This window comes from Musca domestica, unplaced genomic scaffold (assembly GCF_030504385.1).
Source record: "Musca domestica strain aabys unplaced genomic scaffold, Musca_domestica.polishedcontigs.V.1.1 75, whole genome shotgun sequence".
Classification (NCBI taxonomy): Eukaryota; Metazoa; Arthropoda; class Insecta; order Diptera; family Muscidae; genus Musca; species Musca domestica.
The window spans coordinates 3,484,922-3,511,203 of NW_026712393.1; the positions used below are offsets into that span (position 1 = coordinate 3,484,922).

The 26,282-nt window shown below is 34.9% G+C and overlaps 2 non-coding genes across 2 annotated transcripts; both read left to right on the plus strand.

Moving 5' to 3' along the window:
• The first annotated feature begins 5,370 nt into the window (after positions 1-5,370).
• Positions 5,371-5,452, plus strand: TRNAL-AAG (transfer RNA leucine (anticodon AAG)). Its single transcript has one exon. It is a non-coding gene; the product is annotated as a tRNA-Leu (tRNA).
• Positions 5,453-24,624: 19,172 nt separating this feature from the next.
• TRNAV-UAC (transfer RNA valine (anticodon UAC)) lies at positions 24,625-24,697 on the plus strand. Its single transcript has one exon. It is a non-coding gene; the product is annotated as a tRNA-Val (tRNA).
• Positions 24,698-26,282: the final 1,585 nt, after the last annotated feature.

Here is a 26,282-nt window from a genome sequence, read left to right on the forward strand (position 1 = left end):
TATGGTGGAGGGTATAAAAAAAACAACTAAAAAAACATTAAGTTCGGCCGGGCCAAACTTTTAATACCTCCACCTTTGGGTAAAGGAAACATTAGAAGAAATGTGGCAAAAACCATTAAAATGCCGAATATCGGGAGGTACCGTTATGTGGGGGCTATACCAAAACGTGGACCTACAATGACTCGCCACACGAACTGGGACCCATTATGAGCTACAACTACCAATTTTCAGAGAAATTCTTAAAAAAATGTGTCAAAAATCATCAAAATACCGAATATTGGGAGGTATTGTTATATGGAAACATACAACGGTATCCCGGATTATTAGGTATTTTGATGATTTCAGCTACATTTTTCAACAGAATTATCTGGAACTTGGTACTTGGATTTCATAATAAGCACCACCCTTGCTGACTGATAATTGGATGTGAAGGTCAACGTTTTTGAATAGCCCCGCATAATTGCTATTCAGAATTTTTAAAATTTGAGCGGCAGTTTTCCAAATGAAATGTTTACATTCTTGAGGATTAAGGTATTATAATTGAACAGAATTGTTTAAAGGGTTACTAAGGGGTTGTAAAGGAAGGTGTGGCCATCCAACAAAAAAAAATCGTAAAAACTATTGTTCGTAGATATATGGTTTCTGCTGCGATTTATAGCGAAATTTTATGTTAAATATTTCTTTTGTGGACAACTTCTGCCTAAAACTAAGTTTTATGTTACTTTCATGCGTCAACTCGAAAATAGTTAAAGGAAAAATTGATCAACAAATATGGAAATATTTTCGTTATTCTTTTTTTTTCCTGGGAATATTGATTCAAAGTTTTTTTGATATGCAGTGGACATAGGTTTCTTTTCTTTAGTGACTTATGGTAAAATTTTGTGAAGAATATTTTTATCTTTGACGTCATCCTTCTTAAAAGATTCTTTGTTGGAGATTTTCGCATAAACTCACATAAGGTACGGCTTTAGCACTTTTAATACATATGCTTTTCTGACATTAAGGTGAAATTTAGACTTTTGATGCATTCTAGGACCTATAGTAGAATTTTATAACCAATAAATTTGTAGAATATTTTGACTTGTTATAATCCCGTTTAAGGGGGGTTTAAAACCATATTTTGAAAAAGAGGACTAAAAAGACCCATTTGTTGACTCGTTTATGGGTTAAAACTGCTTACCAAAATTATCCCCGTATTGTTATCTTAAATATTGCCAACGATAATATACAGAATGACTTTATATATCTAAAATAAATTTTAATTATCAACTTCGTACACCACCCCACCCAAAAAAAAACACCGTTTTTATTTTTTTTTTCAATTTCATTTTATTTATATGAATTTTTGAAAATAAAAAAAAACATTAAATTAGGAGGAAGAATCGAACTAAAACAAAAAATATCAAAATTTCACAATGTAAAATATCTCTTTTCACAAAAGCAAACAAAATATTTGATATTTAAAAAAAAAATAATACTAGTAATGTTTTTCTTGGAATGAACCAACTTTTTCAAGCCATATTGACTGGGTATTTTATGTCACTCTTCTACAATAGCGGTATTAAGTGATGTCTTTTTTACTTGTTTTTCAAATATGATCTGGTGGACATTTTCATGAGAAACAACAACGCCAAACTCTTCCTCGAGCCCTCTTGCAAGTGTCCTGGTAGAAGTTTTGGGGGCCTCCACGCTTTAGCTCAAGTCTTCCCTCTCTTTCGGCTCGATTAATGACATTGTAAATAGTCATTTCTGACAACTCCTTTGCACTTTTTCCAATTGGTGGTGGTAGTAAATAAGCTGAATAGCTTCAAATGATAATCTTTTGCCTGGCATTTTGCAAAACACAATTCTTTTCATCAAGATGACACACAAAAACTATTTACCATCAATTAACTGATTCGATCATAGAAGAGAAGCATTTGTATGCATAGATAACGGTAAAGTGCAGTTGGAAGTTCAGAACTCCTATGTTTAGTTCTACCTTTATATTCTTCTGATTTTTTTTTTTTTAATTATAGAAAATTGTTTTGAAAAAAAAAAAATGTTTGAATTGTATTTTGTTGCACAGTGTACCATATTGTACTCCTGTAATATTAATTTAAAATTCCTGTTCCACGTACACTGTTCTATCCCTTTTCTGAAAAATGTCTTATTTTTATAATTCACATTAAAACAATGTAAAAATTCCACTTCATAATTCAATTAATTTTTCCACTAGCATATAATTTTCATCTCCAACAAAGTACAAAATTATGTGTTAGTCCTTTATTTCTCTGTTAATTAATTTCATGTACCACTCACTATGCCAGCTAAAGTGGATTATCCTTTGCCTGTGTAACTTGAAGGTAACCTGAAATCAACCACCCAGCCATAAGATGAAAAACGTTCGCAGTTTTTTAATATTTTCCCATCACGTTTCACTTTTCCTACAATGCAGCGAGCGTAGTGAGTGGTGTAAACTAAAGGACATGAAAAATTGGTTACAAAAATAAAACAAAAAAGAACTTTTCAATGAAAAAGGACATTCATACGTGAGATTTCACCAGAAAAGGTGCCAAAAACAATGTAACGAATTTTGATAAAGTTTCTGTTCGTTTTTTTTTTCTTTTTTGCTTCAACAAAAGTTCATTATAAAATTTTCTAGAGGACAAAAGTCCTCGAAACAATTGTTGAAATGTTAGCTGCTTTGGAGTAAAAGGACACTGGCTATTTTGGCAAATTATATAATTGTCAACTGTTTGAAAGGTCTTTTTTCGAATTCTATTTTTGAAACGGCATGGAAGTTGCGAAAAACGTGATCTGCCATAAAAGGAAAGTAAAGTATAAAGTTTGACAGAATATAGTGAAGTTTGAAATTTAATTTCTTAAAAGTATTTCTCGAAAATGCTCAATCAAGGCCAATGAAGTTGATTAAAGCGAAAGCATAATAATAAGAAACAAGTAAAAAGGAGCTAAGCTTGGCCGTGGGGAACTTTCAATACCCTCCATCAATTGGAAAAATTCGAACCACAAAAAAAAGTATAACCACATACTATATGATACCCTACACCACTATGCGTATTTAGTGAAGGTCCCGTAAAAAAATGTTTACATTAGGAATTTATGTGAAGCAGATCATACCAACTATTAACCTTATTTGAATGCGCATCATGGCTTTAGAATATTCACAATTTGGGAATTATATTTAACTCTGTATAGTGCATGATAGGACTTCGATAAGGATTACATATATTAAAAAATATTCATTGGAGCCATAGATATATCGGACCGAGTTTCACCAAGTGGTAATATTCGGTTGAATATGAAAAAATCTATGTGATATGGTGAACAATAACCATAAAATCGGATGTAGATGTATATGTAGTAGCTATATAAAAATTTTAACCGATCTGAACCGGGATTTTAACACCAAGTCGGATGATACATATATATGGGAGCTATAGACATATTTAGACCGATTTTTGAAGTACTTGCATTTAGGCTGATTTTCTTCGGAATTGCCAAAATTCAGTCTCTTTGGGCTGATATTAGTCATTTGGCGCACAAAAAGCTGAAATCGTATAACGATATATATGGGAGCTCCAAATCTTGTTGTGGAGTGCATATTACGCATATGAGAGTCTTATACCCCCAATTAGGATGTAACATATATATGGGAGCCATAGCTATTCGATTTTCTTCAAATTTAGAGCATAATAAACCTGAAATCGGTTAAAGGTATGTAAGGAACCTATATCCAAATCTTTCCCGATCTTGATGAAATTTGACAGATGTATTTCAGGGACGTATCTGATATCTGAGATGTATTTATTGATCGGCCGTGGCATCAGAATAAATGCTGAATATTAGAGCGAAAATATTCTGGAGGGTGTTTAAAGCCTTGGACACGCAGACATTTTGACCGCAGACCTTGGACATTCCAACAGGACTCGGTACGCGCCACCCAAGAATGGTTACAAAATGAGGTTCCTCGCTTCTTTTCCCGTGTACAATGGCCACCAAAATCTCCAGATACAAATCCGTTGGACTATTGTGTCTGGAGTATTTTGGAAAGCAAGGTCGGCACTAAAAAATACTAAAGTCTCGATCACCTCAAGCAAGCGCTTTGGCGGGAATAGACCAAAATACCGCAAAGCAACATTCGGGCAGCATGTGACGTTTTCATTCGTCGTTATATAAGGTCATAATTCGTGCCAAAGGTAACCAATTAGAACAAATCTAAGACGTGAATCTGCGTACGCAATTTTTTGTCATAGGCTGCAGTACCCATTAAGATCTTCAAATACGAAATTTGAACCAATTTCGGAGAATAAAGTCGCTAAAATCATCATTCCAATATTCCGAATCATCGAATTCCGAATATCGGGGGGTATTGTTATATGGGGGCTATACGAAGACTTCGACCTTTTAAGATCTTCAAATAATAAATTTGAAACGATTCAGGTATGTAATATCTTAAAAATCATAAAAATACTGAATATTGGGTGGTACAGTTATATGAGGGCTATACGAAGACGTGAACTTGCAGAGGCATTTTTTTTGTCATAGGAGTTACCGGACGTGGACCGGCATACGCATTTTTTCATAGACTGTAGTGTTCATTAAGGTCTCCAAATACGAAGTTAAAAATAATTCCCCTGAAATATGCCGTTAAAACCATAAAAATACCGAATATTGGTAGACTATACGAAAACGTGGGCCAACATTGTCCATTTACGAACTTAGCCTGTCTATTAGCAATACATATATATGCTTGCAAAATTTTAGCCTTCGTCCTCAATTCCTTCGAAAGACCGCGTAATTATCTATCAAGAATATTTCAAGCAGTTACACATGGAATGACAAAGTTAATAATTCCTCAATCGAATGGTGAAGGGTATAAAAACTGCTTGGAAAACAACCACGTTTTGTTTCGGACTGAATAAAGCTTCTGTTTGGAACAAGGTAGACGACATCCAAAGTCAAAAGGTGATGCTGAGAAAGAGAGTGAGAGAAGTAGATAGAAAGAGAGAGAGAGGGAGAGAGAGAGAGAGGGAGAGAGAGAGAGTTCAAATGGAGCGATGCCCAACTTGTCCTAATAGGCCGTTTCCGACAAATATTTCGAGGTGTTAAAATAAAATAACCAAATTGAAAATACCCCCTAAAATTAGGGAGGGTACAAAACTAAACGAATTGAGCATGGTGATTACTTACTTTGGCCCACAACATTTTTGGCATTTAAATAACTAAACTAACAAACAATAAAAAAAAATCAACAAAAAAAAACGGCATTCATGAGATCATCGCTATTTTTAAAAATGTCATACCACATGCACATTAATGCAGGCGATTTTATTGAAAATTGTAATTTGGCAACCCTGTCCGCATAACGGTAGCGTGGCCGAGCGGTCTAAGGCGCTGGTTTAAGGCACCAGTCTCTTCGGAGGCGTGGGTTCGAATCCCACCGCTGCCAAGTAGATTTTTTTTTAAATTTTTCTTATCGCATATATTTTCGTTATTTTTTTGCAGTTTCCAACAAAATTACAAAGCAAATAAATATATATAACCCTCCTTGTAATAATTTTATTTATAACTCACATAAGTTTATCGCAAAACACAAATTACTTTAAAAATCCAAGAAAAGTTTTAGTTTTACAAAAGCTCAAGGAAAAATAGTACTCCCTTTATCATAAAACGTACATTAAAAACTTTTGAGGGTGGCATGCAAAATCTTGGAGATTTTTTTTCATTTTCATACTTGCATTACCCCGTGCGTTGGCATTGTTATTCGGATGTTCGTCATCACCATCATCATAGTGAACTGATGTTGTTCTCCAACAAAACATTCATCCATCTAAACTTTTTGGCACACACAATAAATATCGTTATGAGTTCTTTAAGATTGAACGCGCTGTAATCTTGCCAGGTATTCAAATGAAAGTAGTACCCTAAACATCTTCGTGCAATTGGAAACTTTTGTGTGCAATTTTATTTTTATTTCTTTGTAAGAAAATCTAATAAATAAACCAAAAGTTTATATTTCTTTTGCTTTATTTGAGGAACTTATGTAAAAAAAAAAAACATTAATTTTACTTATGCACTGCATATGACTTTGCCAAAGAAGGGTACATTTTTTCAAAAAAAAAAAAACAAAAAAGAAAGAGAGAGAGAGAGCGAGAGAGAGAGAATATTTCAAATTTCAATAGATATCCAGTTGGGTAGAGTATTTTTTTCCTTTTTTCTTGATTTGGTAAATATTCGAAAACAAGTTCGGTCGGGCCGTAAAGTCAATGGCACCAATTTCCTGCTGATTGGTTGGTAACTATTGCGAGTTTCTAATTCCAAATTCAAAAAATCTGTTGGAAATGTGTCTAAAATCACCAAAATGTCAAACATTCGGAGGTACTGCCCTATAAGTGATAAAATTAATAATGAGCCTATTCAAGCAGTCTTTTGCCGCAGAAGAGAGAATTCATTACAAACTCTACCTACCGAATTTTAAACAATTACCCTGAAAAATGAGGCGAAAATCAACAGAAGACCGAATATTGAAGTACCGTAGAATGAGGATGCACCAAATCGTATAGCCAACATATAACGGTCCCGCCCGATATTCGGTATTTCGATGATTTTGACCACATTTTCAAAAAAATTATCTGAAGAACAAGAACTGAACAAGAAGTTCTTTGTTAGTACTTTACCCCCTTAAAGAGAATTGTCTACGTATGTCCTCGACATCGGTACCCCCTGATACTCGGTATTTTGATTATTTTAGCAATATTTTTTACCAGAATTGTTTCAAATTTCGTATTTATAGTTTGTAGTGGGTACAACAGCCTATGACAAAATTACTTGTGCAGGACCACGTTTTCGTAACGGTTTTCCATTGAGCTGTATTCTTCAACGGATTTTTCTACTTATTTATATAATTTTTTTTGTGTTTAATAAAAATGGTGGAGGGCATTAGAAGTTCGTCCTTGCCGAACTTAGCTTCTTTATTACATGTTAAAATTATTTTTTTCAAAGATCCTCCGTTAAGTTAAATTTCTTAAATAATCAAGTGATTACAAATTCATTTTTTTCAAGAACCAATATTTACCATGGGATTTTTAAGGACTTTTCAAGGACTTTTTCGTATTCGCATTTTTTCGTATTTTTCAATCAATATTGATTTTTAAAGATATGTTTAGAGATTTTTTAATCAACATATATTTAAGGATTTTTTTCGATGTCGCCCTTTGACGTGGATTTAAAACATCTGGTTTTTAAAAGTATATTATATGTTTTAAAAGTATTTTTTCGGGGACCTCCATTCAACATGTTTTTTTTTTTTTGCAATATTTTCCTTAGGGACACCTATGCCACGGCAAATTTCGTCGATTTTATAATGGGAAAGTCGGCTATAGTAGTAAATTTTTTTAATTCTTGCAGTTTTGAAACAAACCACTAAATAACTTTGGTCTTTTTAAAATAATTTTACTTTTAGGACGACGCCATTCAAAGTATATTTTTTTCTTCAAGGACCCCTAATCAACATTAATTTTTTTCTTAAAAATATTTCGATGAGATCCCCAGTCAAAGTGAATTTTTAGAAGCATTTCCTTAAGTTGGTTTTCATACCCTCCTCTATTCTATGGAGGTTATATTAGCTTTGTCATTCCATTTGTAACTCCTCGAAATATTGATAATAGACCCTGCAAATTATATGTTCTGGATCAGCGTAAAATTCTACGACGATCAAGCGATGTCCGTCTGTCTGAACGATTTGTATTGTGTCTAGGATGGTTGGTATTGAAAATGAGATATATCGGTTCACGTTTTGGTATAGTCCCCATAAAACACTACCTCTCGATATTCACGGATTTGTCTGAAAATTTGTCCTAGTTCGTGTTGCGAAACATTGTATGTATAGGTCCACGTTTTGGTATAGCCCCCATATAACGCTATCTGCGGATATTCGATATTTTGATGATTTTTGCAACATTTTTTCACGAATTTGTCTAAAAATTGGTATTTGTGGGTCATAATGGCTTCTAATGTTTCCTTTATCCTAAGGTGGAGGGTATTAAAAGTTCGGCCCGGCTGAACTTAATGTTTTTTACTCGTTATGTTTTGTGCGACATTATTCACCGCAATTGTTTAAAATTTGGTACTTGAAGTCCTACAGCCTATGCCAAAAAATTTCGTATCCAGGTCGACGTCTTCGTATAGTCTCTATATAACAGTTTTAATTTAAATGGTAGATTCCGGAAGTTTTTTTGAAATGTTTCTAGTTCTTTCTAAATGGTGAAGGGTATTAAAAGTTCAGCCTGGCCGAACTTGTTAAGTATTTACCTTACGGATACCCAATTAGCATTCTTTGAGGATTGAGGAAGACATAAAGTATTTTTTAAATACTTTCTTCAAGACCCTTAATCAATATTAAATTAAATATATTTAATTCAGGGACCTTCACTCAACATTGATTTTTTTTTTTAAATTGCATCGAGACACCAACTCTAAGTGATATTTAAAAAAGGATTTTTCAAGAACTTCCAATCAACATTGGCTTTTTAATAGACTCCCAGCAACGCGGATTTTTTTTTTAAATATTTTTCGTGTACCTCCAATCAGGGTACCCCAATCATATTGATTTTTTAGAAGTATTTTTTCGTGGACCTGACATCAACATAAAATTTTCAAAAAAAATATTTCTAAGGATAGCCAAACGAATTAGTGTGAATGTGAATCTTTGTAAAAATATTTTTAATGGACCACAAATTAACAATTAAAACAATAATCTTGGATTATTTAAAATACTTTTGAGGGAAAAATATCAATCTAAATCCCTCATGCTTGTAAATACTGTGGCAACCCAATTAAAAATAATAACATCATATTTTCACATATAATAGCATATTTTTAGGCTGATAAAAATTGAAATACTACGTTTTCAACAATTGAACAGTATTTAACCCTTTGCGAATAGTTCAAGCATTGTGTTGAAATGTGATCAATTATTTTATAAGTGCTCCTTCTCCTCCTATAATTTCAAGATATAAATACGATCCAGTATATCACGTTTTTTCCGTCTTAACATTTAACTGTAGAGCTGAAATGTTGGGACGTATTTTATAACGTGCTGGTAATCTTTTTTTTTTAAATTAAACAAATCAGGTTATTTTATTCATCGCAATAGAAGAGAGAATTTCATAAAAATGTGAAGAGAGGCTAGCATCCACCACCACTTTGTTAGTTTTAGGTTAACGCTACACAAGGTGTATATTATTTCACAAAATGTGTATTTTCGGGAAAATGGGTTTAGAGCCCATATATCTTCACAGAAAATCGGTTTCATAATTCGATTTAGTGTCCGCCAGCACCATGAACCGTGAAAATATGTTCACATTTAAACATAGTCCCTATATAACTGTATTTCAAGAATTTTGAAGATTTTAGGCGCATTTTCATTTCATTCATTTAAATAGACTACATGTTGCCATTAAGTGCTTTTAATGGGTACCTGAGGTCCTTGAACCAAAGTGGTATTATGGGTATACAATTTGATATAGCTCCAATAGAAATCTATCCCCGATTTGAGTTCTTTGCAGGATTCTACAGAATTTATACCGCCACAATTCGTATAAAGTAACAAATTTATGTAGCAAAAATTTCTACTTTGGACATATTTCTGTTATAACGCTTATATGACCGTACCTCCTGATTTGTGGGATTGCAAGATTTCGGTAAAATGCCAAGTGGATGTGTCATATATGTAATTTTGACCAAATACAAACTGGTCCCAATAAGAACCTATGTTTTTTCTTAGTTTCTCTGTATAAAAGAAATACGAATTATAGTCCCAATCGAATATGTCGATGTTTATTTGTAGTTGGCAATTTTTTTCAGATTTCAGATATCATTTAATATGATATATAGAAATAAGGAGCCAGTTTTCCATTTGAGAATATTTTAAATTTAAATAAACCAACAATTGTGTGGATTTCATCAAATAACAAAAAGGGTGATATTTGTAGCATATGTTAGGGAGCCAATTAATAAACGAATTGCCAACTACTTGCACTCGATCATCGTAATTTTGTGGAATGTGAACATTAACGAAGACTACAACCCCTTACATGATCGCAGAATTGATTTCTTTAGTACAGAGGTTGTGAAATTAGATAAATTGAAAGAGCAACGGTACTAAAATGTCTCAGGTAATCTGATAGATTACACAATTGGAAAAATCAATATTAAGTGTAGTATTTCGTGTAGTACTAAAAAATTTTTAAATGTGATAAGTTCGAAGAAATTTGTAATTAATTTAATAATTAATTCAATAATAGTTTGAGTAAACTTAAATTACACCTTAACTATTTTTCTACTCACCACCATAGCATGGAGGGTATATTAAGTTTGTCATTACGTTTGTAACACCTCGAAATATACAATTTAGACCCTACAAAGTATATACATTTTTTATCAGCATAAAATTCTATGTCGATTTAACGAAGTCCGACCGTCTATCCGTCTGTGAAAATCACTCTAGCTTCCGATGGAAATGAAGTAGGTTGATACAATTTTACTCAAATATATATTATGTCTGCAGGACATTTGCTATTGAAAATGGGCCATGTAGGTCCACGTTTTGGTATAGCCCCCATATAATGGTACCTCTATATTTTGGATATTTTAGTGATTTGAGCGACATTATTTACCGGAAATATTTCAAATTTGGTATTTGAAGTTCGTAATGGATATTATAGCCTATTACAGAAAATTGTCTGTGCAGGTCCCCGTCTTCTTAAAAACCCCCATATAAGGGTACGTCCATATTTTGGGTATTTTAGTGATTTGAGCGACGTTATTCAACGGACTTGTTTCAAATTATGTATTTAGAATTCGTAATGGGAACTACAGTCTGTGACAGAAAATTGTCTATGCAGGTCCAGGTCTTCGTATAGGCCCCATGTATCAGTACCTCCCTATATTCGGTATTTTGACGATTTACAATACCCACCGAAACTATTTGAAGTTCGTAATGGATATTCCAGCCTATGACAGAAATTGTGCAGATCCACGTCATCATCGTATAGCCCCCATATAAAGTTGCCTCCCGATATTTGGTATTTTGATGATTTTAGCGACATTATTCACCGTTTTTCTTCAAGTTTCGAATTTGAATATGGTAATGGCTTATGACAAACAATGCCTATGTAGGTCCATGCCGTCGTATAGACAATAATATAATATAACGTGTACATTCTGTATTTTTAAGATTTTAACATAATTTTTAACTAATTTTATTTTTTTGAAATTTGTCAAATTTGGTCCAAATGGTGGAGCGGATTCAAATTTCGGTCCGGTACATACTGCTGTTTTACTTATATGCTACACCTTCAGACGTATGGACAAAACGTGCCACACCAAAATAACGATTTTAGACTCAACGGCTCTTTGTACGATAACCATTTCAGGATATTTGAAGTTAATATAGCTGATTTACAATGCCTTCCTTGACAAATATTGTGGCAGATTTGCTATTTTTATTTTTTTGGGAAGTCCTGAATAAAAATTCATTTTCTACGAATCTTTTATTTTATTTATAACCAAAAATGTGGAATTTGCAAGAATACATATTTTTTTTTTAACTTCCTGGAAAAATATCATGAGACTGATTTAATCCGGCTCACATCTCAGAAAAGAACCATTCATTTTTATGAATATTCTCTGACCTTTGAACATTGTTCATAATACGAATCATTTATTTTGATCGCATATAAATGACCATAGGCTGAGGGCATATACCCGTTGACAAGTCGTGTGACTTGTTATTTTTTTTACTTCGAGGCACATATTTCTGTTCTACCAAAAATGTGCAACAGAGCCCATGGTACCGGCAAAGCTTTGGAATGAGTGAGGAGTTTTTATTTCCAAATATTAACAAACAATAGCTATTTATTTTATTTTTTTATTTTTTTAGCTTATTTGTAAAACAAACAAACAACGGATTTTAAACATTTTTGCATAATTTGTGACAATCTCTGGAATCTTTTCAAAAATTATAATAAAAATAATAAAAAATATTAAAATTAAATATATTATTTATTTGGTTGTTTATTTTTTCTTAAAAATGACTTCCGTTTAAAATTTTGTGGCTCCCTTCATTCTGTAACCAGTTTTTATGCCTTTGTATTGGGTGTGAACTATGAATATTCGGGTTTGAGAGCTATTATTCGTAACAATATATTTGGCTTTCAACTGTTTTCTGGTTTTTATTGTTTCACATTTTCAGCATTCAATTTGTAGGCCCAAAAAACATATTGTTATCATCTGTAGCTCAGGTTAATGATGTGGAATTACTAAATTTGTGAGACCGGTTTGTTGTTATCAACTAATTGTGTTCTAAAATGAAATGAAAAGTTCTAGATCTGTAGAATTTAGATACTATCATCATTAGTGGCTACATATTATACATATTTATGTTAGATATTTGAATAACTTGTGGTTACACTGCCAAAGATCCGTATTCAAATATTTCAAATATTCTGGCTTTTGATTTTTGCAAAAATGAATAAAAAATTAAATGGAATTTAATTAAACAGCATCAAATTGGTGTTTTCAAAACATTTTTCGTTATTATTCTAAATTAGAGACTCCAACGCTTAACGTCTTTGTAAGAATTTTAATCAATTTTACAAAATATTAAAAAAAAAAACGTAAATTCAAAATGAGAGTAATGAAAGCGTTAAGTTCGGCTTGTTTGATACCTAACACGATGTGGAAATAAAAACAATACAACATATGTGCGTTTATAAATTGCTTCCAAGACATGACTTCGATAAGAATTATATTAAAACCAGTAAAGAATGATGATACCCTACACCACATTGCTAATTTAGTAGAGCTCCGCATATCTACTAAAAGTTTTTATGGGAGAATTCAATCATACACGCTATGATCATAATTATAATTTAAAATTCAAAGGACTAAATATGCCGAAGCATTTGTATCTTTTGAATTCGGACTTGTATTGCCCATTTGGTGCGAAATTAATTTGAAATTGGATAAAAATATATATGGGAGCTATATCCAAATCGGAACCGATCTCGATAAAATTTGGCAAACATATTTCTCAGCTATATTTGATATATTTCCCTGAATATCGTTTTTACGGAGTTCATATTACGGCCGTGGGTAACAAATATGACAAATCGGATGAACAGTGTATATTGGAGCTATAGCTATATCTGAACCGATCTCGATCAAATTTGGCATACTTATTTTCAGGTTCAATCGATCGTATGATCGTACTTGCAAAATTCCATACTATTCGGACTGATATTACACGTTTGGTGCACAATAAAAAGCAAATCGGACGAAGATATATATATGGGAGCTATATCTAAATTATATATTTTTAAATTGTGGAAAATTTCATCTGGATAGGGCAATAAATGCGAACTGTACTTTGTTTTCAAAAATACATTGACAGACGGACGGACATGCATAAATCGACTGTGGTTCTATGCAGATCATCAAAAGGAACTATGGGTCTATCTCGTTTCCTTCTGCCTGTTACAAACAAATGCACAAAGACATAATACCCTGACCACCTTGTGGTGTAGGTTATAAAAAAGTTAGATTGTGGTACTTCGATGCTTTTACGAAATTTTTCAATCCACATCCTTAACTAAACGCCACAAGTACTCTATACATTACACATTTACAAAAATTAACCATTGTCTAACCTTGCAGCAGAATTCATATGTTCAGCTCTATTTCTAGACTTCATATTCAATTTAGTACTTTTCGCATACTTACAAGATGCATTTCCAAAACCAACTCTTTTTTTCAAGCCTACTCACCAGCAGTGACCCTACTTCCAATACTTCAAATTTCCAGCTCCATCCGTTAAGCCAAAACCAATTTTTACCAACCCCACTTCTCAAATATGAGTCTTATAACAAATGTAATGATTTTATACAAGAATATCCCCAGACAAAAACCAATAGAACTGATGGAGATTGGTGGCTTTTTCAGAATCCTAGGTACTTTTAGCACGCTGTTAGTTCCAATTTCCAATATAAACAAGTTAAAAAGCAGTAAGTTCGGCCGGGCCGGACTTTGAATACCCTTCACCGTTTGGAACGAATTTGGAAATTTTCAAAAAATAAAATCCGTTAAAAATTCTGTTAAAATCTTAAAAATACCGAATATAGCCGTTACATTGGGGTCTATACGACGTGGACCTGCATAGGCATTGTTTGTTATAAGCCATTACCATATTATAAACGGGTATTATGTAGCATCTTAAAAATACCGTATATAGGGAGGTACCGTTATATCGGAGCTATACGAAGACCTGGACCTGCATAGACAATTTTCTGTAACTTCAAACCATTACGAACTTCAAATGCCAAATTTGAAATAATTCTGGCGAATAATGTCACTAAAATCGTCAAAATATCGAATATCGGGAGATACCGTTATATGGGGGCTATACGAAGACGTGGACCTGCACAGACAATTTTCTGTCTTATGCTGTAGTATCTATTACGAACTTCAAATGCCAAATTTTAAACAATTGCTGTGAATAATGTCGCTAAAATCAACAAAATACCGAATATCGGGAGGTACCGTTATATGGGGGTTATATGAAGACGTGGACCTGGACAGACAATTTTCTATCTTAGGCTGTAGTATCCATTATGAACTTCAAATGCCAAATTTAAAACAATTCCGGTGAAAAATGTCACTAAAATCGTCAAAATATCGAATATCGGGAGGTACCGTTGTAGGGGGGCAGGACCACGTCTTCGTAGGTCCTGCATAGACAATTTTCCGTCTTAGACTGTAGTATCCATTTCGAACTTTAAATACCAAATCTGAAACAATTCCGGCGAATAATGTCGCTAAAATCATCAAAATGCCGCATATCGGGAGGTGTCGTTATATGGGGACCTACATGACCCATTGGCGAACTTAACCTGCATACTGCCAAAACAAACATGTGTGCAAAATTTTAGCCTTCTATCTCAATTCGTTCGAAAGATAGCGTGGTTACAATAGACAGATGGACAGACAGACGTACGGACATCGCTAAATCGACTTAGAATTTTACGCTGATCAAGAATACAATACTTTGTTGGATCTGACATGAGTATTTCGAGGAGTTATAAACGGAATGACAAAGTTATTATACCCTCCATAGTGTGGTGGAGTGTATAAAAACGTCTTGGTACGTCTATTCCACACCCTATCAGAGTCTCTAATTCAAAATTTCACTAATTCTACCTCCATATCTTCTTCAGATAGCTAATTTAATATTATTTAACACTTTTCGTAATTTGTATTACTTATTTTCAAATTCACATCCATATATACTCCCCACCGCTCAAAATGTGATCCTAATACAAAATTTTAGACACCCAATCTAATCCTTCCCCAAATACCAAATATAGTACGACGTTACCAATTATTTAGTAATGAGGAAAGTAAGTTCCTTTGCTTTGTAATTTTGTAAAAAATAGCTCATTATTTTGAACCTACTGGCATTACCTATAAATAACTTATTCGACTCATACCGCTCCCAATTTTTTTGGGTATCAAATGCCACAAAGAAATTGGTGACAGCAAGAATTGGGGTTCTTGCCAGAAAGATTGAACTATGGTCAAATGTGTGGTGTCCCATAAATTTGTATAGCTATAGATCTATGCACCTCCTAACAATAAGGGTACCAGATATCAAAATACCAAACTGAGTCTTAATATTAAAACCACAAGTTTCAAGATTTCATCACCATAAGTTCCAAGTTTTAAAATATGCACTCAATTGTGTCAAATAACAGAATATTTCCCTTTATGAAAGAAAAAATCAAAACAATCATTATTTTCCACCTCAAAACTGTAACAACAACAACAACAACAATAACAAGAAAATCTCGACAGGCCTCAGTGATTTGATCACAAAAACGCCAACCGAAACGTGTCTCTCATTACAAGCTCGCTAAATGGAATAACAAACTTATTTTGTTTTAATCTATTTGGAAATAATTTTCATATCATTTCATGGAACAACAGAAGATTTCCAAATGAGATTTCGTCGACTTTTTTATGTTTATTAAAAAGTTTCCACTCCCATTGTTCGCATTGTTGTCTTTGCGTATCTGTTGTTCACTCATGATTTTTGTTGTTATACTTCGAGGCTTTTCAGTTGAGTTTTCTTTTTCTTTCCATTTTCAATGACTTGAATTTTTATGATGGGATTTACACCTGGAATTACCTTAGCAGGTTGAATGGCTGCTCGGTTGGCTGGTTGTTAAGTAAAAGTAACCAAAATGGAATACAATAACAAATAAATGTTGTTGAATGGATGGATGGGGAGTAGGTCTGGAAGTAAGGGGGTTGCTTCGAATTGTTGCTCTTTGCCACTCGCTTGATGAGCAGGTAATGGTGCTGCACATCGAAACAAGGATGAGCTGTGATTTTCATATTTTAATTTCATTTCGGAATGGAACCCATGAGAATTGCCAAACAAAAAGGCAACTACAACAAAAATTGCAGACAATACAAAAGGAAGAGAACACAAGGAATTGAATAAATTACTTATGTTACCTTTCAAGGTGAATCGTCGTAGCTTTTTTTTGTAAGCGTGGAAAGGGAATGTTGTAATCTAGACTAAGAAGTTTTAATGCATCAAATAATCGGATGGCTGGTATATTATGTTTTGCTTTCTGTTTGAAGTCAATATTTTTTTACATTTCTCTATAGAATTCGGCCCTGGTGCCCGGACGTAATACCCAAAATTGCAATGGGGATTATGTCCGGTTATTATACCCTCCACCATACATAGTATGGAGGGTATATTAAGTTCGTCATTTGTAACTCATCGAAATAATCATTTTAGACCCAACAAAGTATATATATATATCCTTGATCAGCGTAAAATTCTAAGACGATTTAGCCCTGTCCGTGTGTCTGCCGTCCGTCCGTCTGTTGTAATCACGCTACAGTCTAAACGAATTAAGATAGGAAGCTCAAATTTTGCACAGATCTCTCTTTTGTCTGCAGGCAAGTCTAGTTCGAAGATGGGCTATATCGGTCCACGATATCGTATAGCCCACATATAACGGTACCCCCGATATTCGGTATTTTGATAACTTTACCCACATTTCAACGGAATTGTCTGAAAATCCACACAAGGAGTTCCTTGAGGGTACTTTATACCTCGGCAGAGAATTATCTATATAGGTCGACGATATCGTATAGCCCTCATATAACGGTACCTCCCGGTATTCGGTATTTTGACGATTTTAGCAACATTTTTCAATGGAAATGTCTGAAATTCCACAAAAGGAGTCCCTTGTGAGTATTCTACCCTCTGAAAAAAATTTTCCAATTAGTTCCAAATGGTGGAGGGTATTCAAAGTTCGGCCCAGCCGAACTTACTGCTTTTTTACATGTTTTGTTTTTTTTTTTGTTCAAAACCACCATAATAAAGTTGGAGAGTATGTATGCCCGTTTGACTTGGGGATTACGTCCGAAAAATATTCGGATATAATCCCTAGAAAGAAAATAAGGCTTAACTTGAGTTTAGGAACTATGCTCGGATTTACCTGAAACAATTATCGCAAGAAGGAATTTTTAACCTGATGACAAAAAATCCGACTCTACCAAACTACGCAATGGGTATCATTTGGAAGCTTATGGAAATACCCATCCAACGAGTGGTCATGATATCTCTTGTAGTTCCAAAGATATTGACTTTAAAATCAAAAGCTAGCTACTGGCAAAAATTATAAAATTTAGAAAAACGATAAATTATGTAGACGGGGTTAGTCATACCCCCAGAGGAGAAAATCTCAAGCCCCGGCTGAAGGCCGGCTATTTAAAAAGCTATAAAGGTTAGATATTTATCAATGGAGAAAATCTCAGTTTCATGATTTTTATCACTTATATCTTCCGAACTACAAGAGATAACAGCATATTTTGCACCAAGGGTATATGCTATAATGTATAGGTAAGAGTATAGGCTATAATGTACTATGTACCCCGTAATAGGTAATTTTTTCCACTTTTTAGGGGTTTTCTAAAAAAAATTCGGTACAAAAATACCAATTTTCTTATATTGCTCCGGTATCGGTTAAAACAACCCCATTATACAGGGTGAGATAAAAAAAACTGTAACAAAGCCAAACGCCATAATTTTTACATTTTTTTTTAAATTTTATTGAATGGAAGCAAAAAATTTCGGAAATAGCATCGAATTTTAGAATAAGTTTAGATTTGTTCGAATTGGTCACCTTTGGCACGAATTATAGCCTTCAAACGGTCAATGAAACCGTCACACGCTGCCCGAATGTTGCTCTGCGGTATTTTGGCCCATTCCAGGCGTACTTTTAGTGCCAACCTTGCTTTCCAAAATACTCCAGACATAATAGTCCAACGGATTGGTATCCGGAGATTTTGGTGGGCATTGTGCGCTGGAAGTGAAGCGAGGAACCTAATTTTGTAACCATTCTTGGATGGGGCGTGCTGAGTCCTGTCTGCGGACAAAAGGTTTGCGTGCCCAAGGCTTTAATACACCCTGCAGAATATTTTCGCGATAATATTCGGCATTTTTTTCTGATGCCACGGTCGATTAATATGAGCGGAGAGCGACCATCGGCTGTTATGGCGGCCCACACCATCACCATGGCCGGGGCTTGAGTTCTGGTGGCCAACCGAAGGTGCACATTTTCAGCTGACCTCTTTGGCAAGCAAAGACGATAATTTTGTTTGTTTACATCGAATGTTTTCTCATCGGAGAAAACCAAATTCAGCAGTTCACCACCTTCGGCCAAGCGAAGGAACTATTTAGCTCTTTTGAGTCTATTTTCTTTCTGTTGCGATGTAAGTTCTTGCATTTTTTGGAATTTCAATGGCTTTACCCCGAGCTCATTTTTCAATATTTGCTGAATGGAATATTGCGATATTTTCAGCTCACCAGCCATTTTTCGGTCACTACGACGCAAGTTTCGATCAAGTCGCTTTTCGAACCATTTCTGCTGATGTTGCTGTTTTCTTCCATTTAAATGCTGGAGTGCTCTATCGAAAGCCACACTATCCCGCTTGAATTCCATCACGAATAATTTTTTTTCTAGAAAATTCTCACCAAAATGCTATTGTAGTTTGTAAACAATAGGTGTGTCTGGTTACCCTAAAATTTGTAACAATTGTTACAAATTGTTACTGGAAGTCGTCTGTTAACCCGAAAGTTCTGCGAAAGAGAGCGGTTAGAGAGAGATATTTTGACAGTTCTTTCAGTGAGAGTTTGCAAATTCTTGCTGGAAAAATTTCTTCTTGCAATCACTTGCAACTCTTCTTCTTCTTCTCATTCATCGACATTCAATCAGATGTTTTCTATTGTTTATTTATTTATTTTTGTGCTTTTAATTTGAAAATATTGTTTTGGAATTAACAAGACTAATTGTTTTTATATATTTTTATAAAACTTGTGAAATTGGTGGTGGTTCCTTTCGTTTAATTCTTTTGGTGGGAGACAAATTGGTTTGTTTTGACAAATCAGCTGATTAGTTGCAAGCTTCTGCAGGAATACCGTCTGTTTACTTTTCGCAATTTCCTTGCAAAAGAGAATAAAACTACCTTGTTCTCTCAGAAAGATGTTGCTGGACAATTCCTGCAGGAAAAGTAACCAGACACACCTAATATAATGAGCTCTCACTGGAATAATTTTAACAGCTGTCGGACGAATGGCTCAGAGATGACAGCAGTCTGAAGTTGGTTGCAGTTTTTTCACCCCGAAGTTTGAAAATAATGAGTTATTTTTTACAAAATTATGGATCAATTGTGCAATGATTTTACTAATGTCCTCGTCGGTAAAGTTCATAATGAATGATTTTTAAGTCTTTTTGGTGTTAAAGTTAGACTAGTTGTATGGACTTAGCCACTGAAATCGGAATGTTTTCTAAATCGGTCCAATTTTGGGAAATCGGAAATTTTCTGAAATAATAATTACAAATCTGGGAATTGGTATGTCCCTTGCATTTCCGTTCTGCTAGGGTATCTAAAATTCGTATTCCTCGGCCATTTTCTTCTCCACCTTTTAAATCATCATGTAATTTATTAGAAAATTTACTTGCAACCCAGCTTCCTAATTGATTTGTCCTGCTATGTTTTCATAGCAATGACTAACTCTTAGAATTGAATTTTTAAATGATATTAAATTTACCATAGCCTGGCTGCTATTCAAACCATTAGCGGGGGAAAGCGTGGGGAAAATTTGATTGTTTGGTTTTGGTGGTCAATTTAGGTGAAGCCATTGTTGACATGGAGAAAATTGGTATTCCCGGTTTTTCGTTGTTTTTTTGTCTGCCTGTTTGCTCTTAAGAACTAAATAAGATTTTGAATAAAATATGAACATTTGTCCGTGGCAGATCAATTCATGGGCCACATAGATTTCGAGCTGTCGTCGTCGTCGTCGATTTGCCTCTCTTTTTTTTCTGCTTTCGTGTGCATTTTAATAATGTTGTCTTGGCCAGAAATCGTATACATCCACTCCCCCCCCCCACATTCCAGCCATTATTAACTTCTCTTCGGCCAGCCACTGCTGCCACAAATCCAATTACATTCAAAATAATAAACTAACAACAAAAACCCCGGCCATTGGCTTTATCAGCGTGGATGAGGCGAAGAGTGGGAGTTGGATATTCTTAGTTAATATTTTGGTTTCTGGTTTTGGTGGCTTCTTTCATCAAACTGTTGATAGACTCCCCAAGGAATAGCCGCAGTTCCTTTCACCACTCCACCCATTGCCACTTAACCACTGAAAGTGTATTGTGTTCGAAACGATATGTTGTCGTTTTCTTAGTTAGTTTGGTTTTCGTTTATGTTTGTTTTCCATCTAGGACAGCTCATTATTTTTTTCTTCTATTCTCCAGAAAATGTAAGCGGGAAAAATAGAATAAGACTCCACAGCTACAACAACTCCTCAAATCGATGAGAAGCAAAATTATGATTGTGAATTGTTTTCCAAGGGTCAAAAGGGATGCATGCAGTTTGTGGGGTCTTCTAAGGTCCCCCAGGGGATGATCAGAGGTCTCAGAATGGAAATGAGAAATAATTTTCTTGTCGACAGCAGTAATATTTGTGGCGCACAAAAACCAAAAAAAAAAAAAACACTATTGGGGAGATAGTTTAACGAGGGAGGGGATAAGAGATTTATTATATAATTTTAATTTTTCTGAAAAGAAGTTCCAGAGGTCTTCTCTTTATACCCTGCGCCACATAGTGGAAAGGGTATAATGTATCTGTGCATTTGTTTGTAACATGGAGAAGGAAGCAAGATAGACCCATAGTTACTTTTGAGGATCCTTACATAAACACTTTCTGTGTCGAATTATGCATGTCAGTCCGCCCATGCCCATGCTTTTTTGTGAATACAATGCAGTTCACATTTATTATCCGATTGAGATTAAATTTTAAAACGCTCCACCTTGGAAAGGAGGGTATATTAACTTTGTCATTCCGTTTGTAACATCCCTATATATTCGTCGTAGATCCCATAAAGTATATATATTCATAATCACCATAAAATTCAAAGTCGATCCAACGATGTTCGCCTGTCGGTCTGTCTGTATTCGGTATTTTGATTATCCTAGTCCTATTTTCCCCAAAATTTTTTTCATATTTGGTATTTTAGAAGATTTGATAGATGACAATCCTTGAAGTATAACATTTTCTATAGAGGTTCCCATTTTGGTATGTCCCCATATAACGGCCTCAATCACTTTATGGATTTTTGATAAGCTTAACTGCATTGAATGCAGATACTTTTACATAAATATTTTTTTACCCTTAGGTGGAGGATATTAAAAGTTCGGCCCGGCCGAACTTAATGTTTTTTAATTGTCCAAACAATATTTGTTTGGTCCAAGGACGAACCCTATTGAAATTGGAAATATTCGGTCAAAATGTACATATAGCTCCCATATATATCTTCAACTGATTTCGGGTTCATTGTGCACCAGATGTTTTTTCCCAATATCAGATACAGCCCAGCCAACCTCTGCCAAACTTTATAAAGATCGGTTCAGATTTGGATATAGCTTCCACATATATCTTTATCCAATATGTGGTTTATTGTTCACCAAATGGCTAATATTAGCTCAAATGAACTGATTTTTGGCACTTCCGACAGAATTCAGCCTAGAAGAAAGTACATCAACTGTGATGAAAATCGATTCAGATATATCTATAGCTCCCACATATATATTTCATCCGATTTCGGGGTTTCAGGCCCTCACATGCATAATATGTACCCTAAAACAATAATCTTTGGTACCAGATATCAGATACTGCTCAGAAGTAAGTGTTTAAAATTTTGTCAAGAATGGTTCAGATGTGGATATACACGGTAGGATAAAAAACAGCAACAAAATTAAACGCCATAATTTTTGTTTTTTTGTCTTCAAATTTTATTCAATGAAAGCAAAAAATGTCGGAAATAGCATCAAATTTTAGAATAAGTCTAGATTTGTTCGAATTGGTCACCTTTGGCACGATTTTGGCCTTCAAACGGCCAATGAAACCGTCACACGCTGCCCGAATGTTGCTCTGCGGTATTTTGGACCATTCCCGGCCAAGCGCTTGCTTGCTTGTGATCGACACTTTTGTATTTTTTAGTGCCAACCTTGCTCTCCAAAATACTCCAGACACAATAGTCCAACGGTTTGGTATCCGGAGATTTTGGTGGCCATGAAGCGGGGAACCTCATTTTGTAACCATTCTTGGGTGGCGCGTGCTGAGTGCGATGGTGCTGAGTCCTGTTGGAATGTCCAAGTTCTGCGGCCAAAATGTTTGCATCCCAAAGGCTTTAATACGCCCTCCACAGTATTTTTGCTATAATATTCGGCATTTATTCTGATGCACCGGTTGATTAATACGAGCGGGGAGCAATCATCGGCTGTTATGGCGGCCCACACCATCACCATGGTCGGCGCTTGAGTTCTGGTGGCCAACCGAAGGTGCACATTTTCAGCTGACCTCTTTGGCAAGTCAACACGATTATTTTGTTTGTTTACAAACTGCTGGACAACTAATGTTTTCTCATCGGAGAAAACCAAATTCGGCAGTTCACTAGGTCAAGCAAAGCAACCTGGACTCTTTTGAGTCTATTTTCCTTCTGTTGCGGTGTAAGTTATTGCACTTCTTGGAATTTTTCTCATATTTCTAAATTTTTGCCGAACGGAATATTGCGATATGTTCAGCTCACGAGCCATTTTTCGGCCAAGGCGACGCGGGTTTCGATCAAGTTGCTTCTTTACTTTTCGAACCATTTCTGCTGATGTTGTTTTTTTCTTCCGTCCACTTCCCTGACGTCGGGCTACGCTGCCAGTATCACGGTAACGAGCGTTGGTACGAGACACAAAAAAATCATTCACATTTAAATGCTGGAGTGCTCTAACGATAGCCACTTGTGGTTTTCCGGCCAAATATAAAGAAATCACACTATCACGCTTGAATTCCATCACGAATAACTTTCTTTCTGGAAAATTCTAACCAAAATGCTTTTGTATGCTTGTAAACAATATAATGATATGCCACTGGAATAATTTTAACAGCTGTCGGACGAGTGGCTAAGAAATGACAGCAGTCTGAAATTGGTTGCAGTGTTTTCATATATATAGATATATATATCTTTATCCGGTTTCAGATTATGTTATTTGGTTCATTGTTTTTTTTTTTTTTGTTACGTGAGCTCTTTTTGACCTTTTCTTATTGGTTTTTTTAGAGGACAACGAGTAGATATAGAGTACCATTAGTAGGCGTTTCTTTTGTTATTTTAAACATAAATGGCTATCTTTCGATAGTATTTTCTAGGTCTTCCACCTATTGGAAGTCTTAATGCAGATCAACCTCTATAGGCTTTGCATTTACAGAAGTTCGATATATAAAATACCATAGAGGGCCTAGTATAGTACTTCTGTGAACAGAAAACTGCATAAAAATGTCTTCTGCGTATAGAAGACCTCCCATAGGACACCTTTGTACAGAAAATAAATATGGAAGGTCTTTTATATATGAAGGACTTTGTTTAAGACTTCAGTGTATAGAAGAACTTTTAATTACACTGTGCAACATAAAAAAATAATTATAGGAAAAAATCAGCTAATGTAAATAACACGTATATCATGGTATTGATAGTTTACATAGCAAAGTAACCGAATTACGACCTCTTGAGATCCTTACATTTTAGATATAAAGTGTCTTTAGCAATATTGCTGTAAGAAATACCCTTTTTGCCCATAGAACCCTTCTACAAGTCTCCTCTGGTTTTAAGATCTTCTAAGGATATTCTGTGTATAAAGGACCTTCTAGAAGTCTTTTTTGAATATATATCCTTAATCTTCTTTGCATAAAAAACCTCCAATAAGTCTTCGGCCTTCTAAACAGCAAAATTTGATACCAACCTTTTCCTGATATCGAGAAAACAGACAGACTCCAGGCTTCTTCATTTCCTGTCAAACACATGTTTTGTGTTTGCATGCTTGCCACAACATACCTGCCACATGTTCCTACTCTATGGGTGAAGCACAGTGGCATTCTATTAATAGTTTATGCTCTTGTGAGAAAACATTTGGTTGCTGTGTGTAACATAACGGTTCCATAGTGTAGCGGTTATCACGTCTGCTTTACACGCAGAAGGTCTCCAGTTCGATCCTGGATGGAACCATCAAAAGGCAAGATTTGGACAATCATTTTACTCGAATCGAGGACTGTTGAATATTGTCATTATTTATAAACAAAATATTAAGGACTCAGGAGGGGTTGTGTTTTTCGTGTCTCAATTCAAATATTGAAGCATTGCTCATTAGCGGAAGGCAGCAGTTGTAAACTGGCAGATAAGATACATTGTGATTTACATTCGAACATGAGCTTTATTTGAGTGTCGTAGAAATAGATTACATTTAAATAATTTTGATTTTCCTGGAAATGTTCACTCTACCCCTCCTTCCATGCCATAATTTAACGCTAGAAAACAAATTGTCATCGTGTCATCATCAGCATAAACTCTGCGAAACAATTGGCTTAACACGCATTTCATTTGTTGCAAAAAGGAAGAAGAAGAAAAAGGAAGAAGAAGAACGGAACAACAAAGGATCAGAACTGCAGAGACACGTCAACCAAACGGAGGAGGCGCAAATGAATGAATAAATGGGTGGGAGGGTGTCAGAGTGCAATTTGTTGTTCTCCTTGTTTTTTTGTCCTGTTCCTGGTCTTATTGAATGTCTATTTATTTGTGAAACGATATTTGTTTATTTGACAGGCGACAATGCATGCAACGCTGTTTGTACAACTTAAGTGGCACAACAACATACATTTGTGGGTACAGTACAGCAGGAGAAGTCATTTGTGAATATTGTTTTGTGTCATATGGGGAAAGTTGTAGGTTGCCAGATTCCTGGGAAATTTATAAGGAACATTGATGATGAAATTAGTTGCAAAAATCTCAGAATTCCAGTCGAAGTATATCTTTTGTAAAGCCTCAATAGAGAGGACTTCAAAGCAAAAAGATGTATATACCACTTGTAGCATTACGAGTAATGACAACCACATACTGTCTGCATTACCAGCATCCAAAAAAAAAAAAAAAATGACATCTACATATCCCCTGCAATAATAAGAAGGGAGGGGAGGTACCAAAAGGTGTGGACCGATATTGTCCATCTTAACGCCAGACCTTGGGTTAATATAAATATTGGGATATGTAAAGACAGTCGGACTCTTACATCACATTTTATGAGAACAGTATTTATCACTTGACCTAGCACTGACGGAAATATTACGATTTGCAAAGTTGGAGCAAAATCGGATTATACTTTCTCTTTCTGTGCAAAAAATATATATTTTTTGAAAATTTCGAACTTTTGTGGGGATGTACCGGAAGGAGTGCACCGATATTGTCCATCTTCGAACTCGATCTAAGTTTGACAAAAATATTACGATGTATCCAGTTTGGGCCAAATCGGATACTCCCTTCGAGAGTTATCGTGCGCATCAGCCAGCCGGACAGATAGACGGACATCGCTAGATCGACTAAAAATGTTCTGAAATGGATTTGGTCCAAAGAGACCTAGGGTCTAAAACCCTTATTGCGACTAGGCACGTTTTGACCGTATCAAATTGTATATACCCTCTTTAGCCATATAGCTGAGGATATAATAAATAATGAGTGATGGCGGCAGAGAGGAGTACAACCAACTACAAAAGCAAGGTCGTTGGTATGAATCTTGGAGAAAATACGAGGAATATGCCTT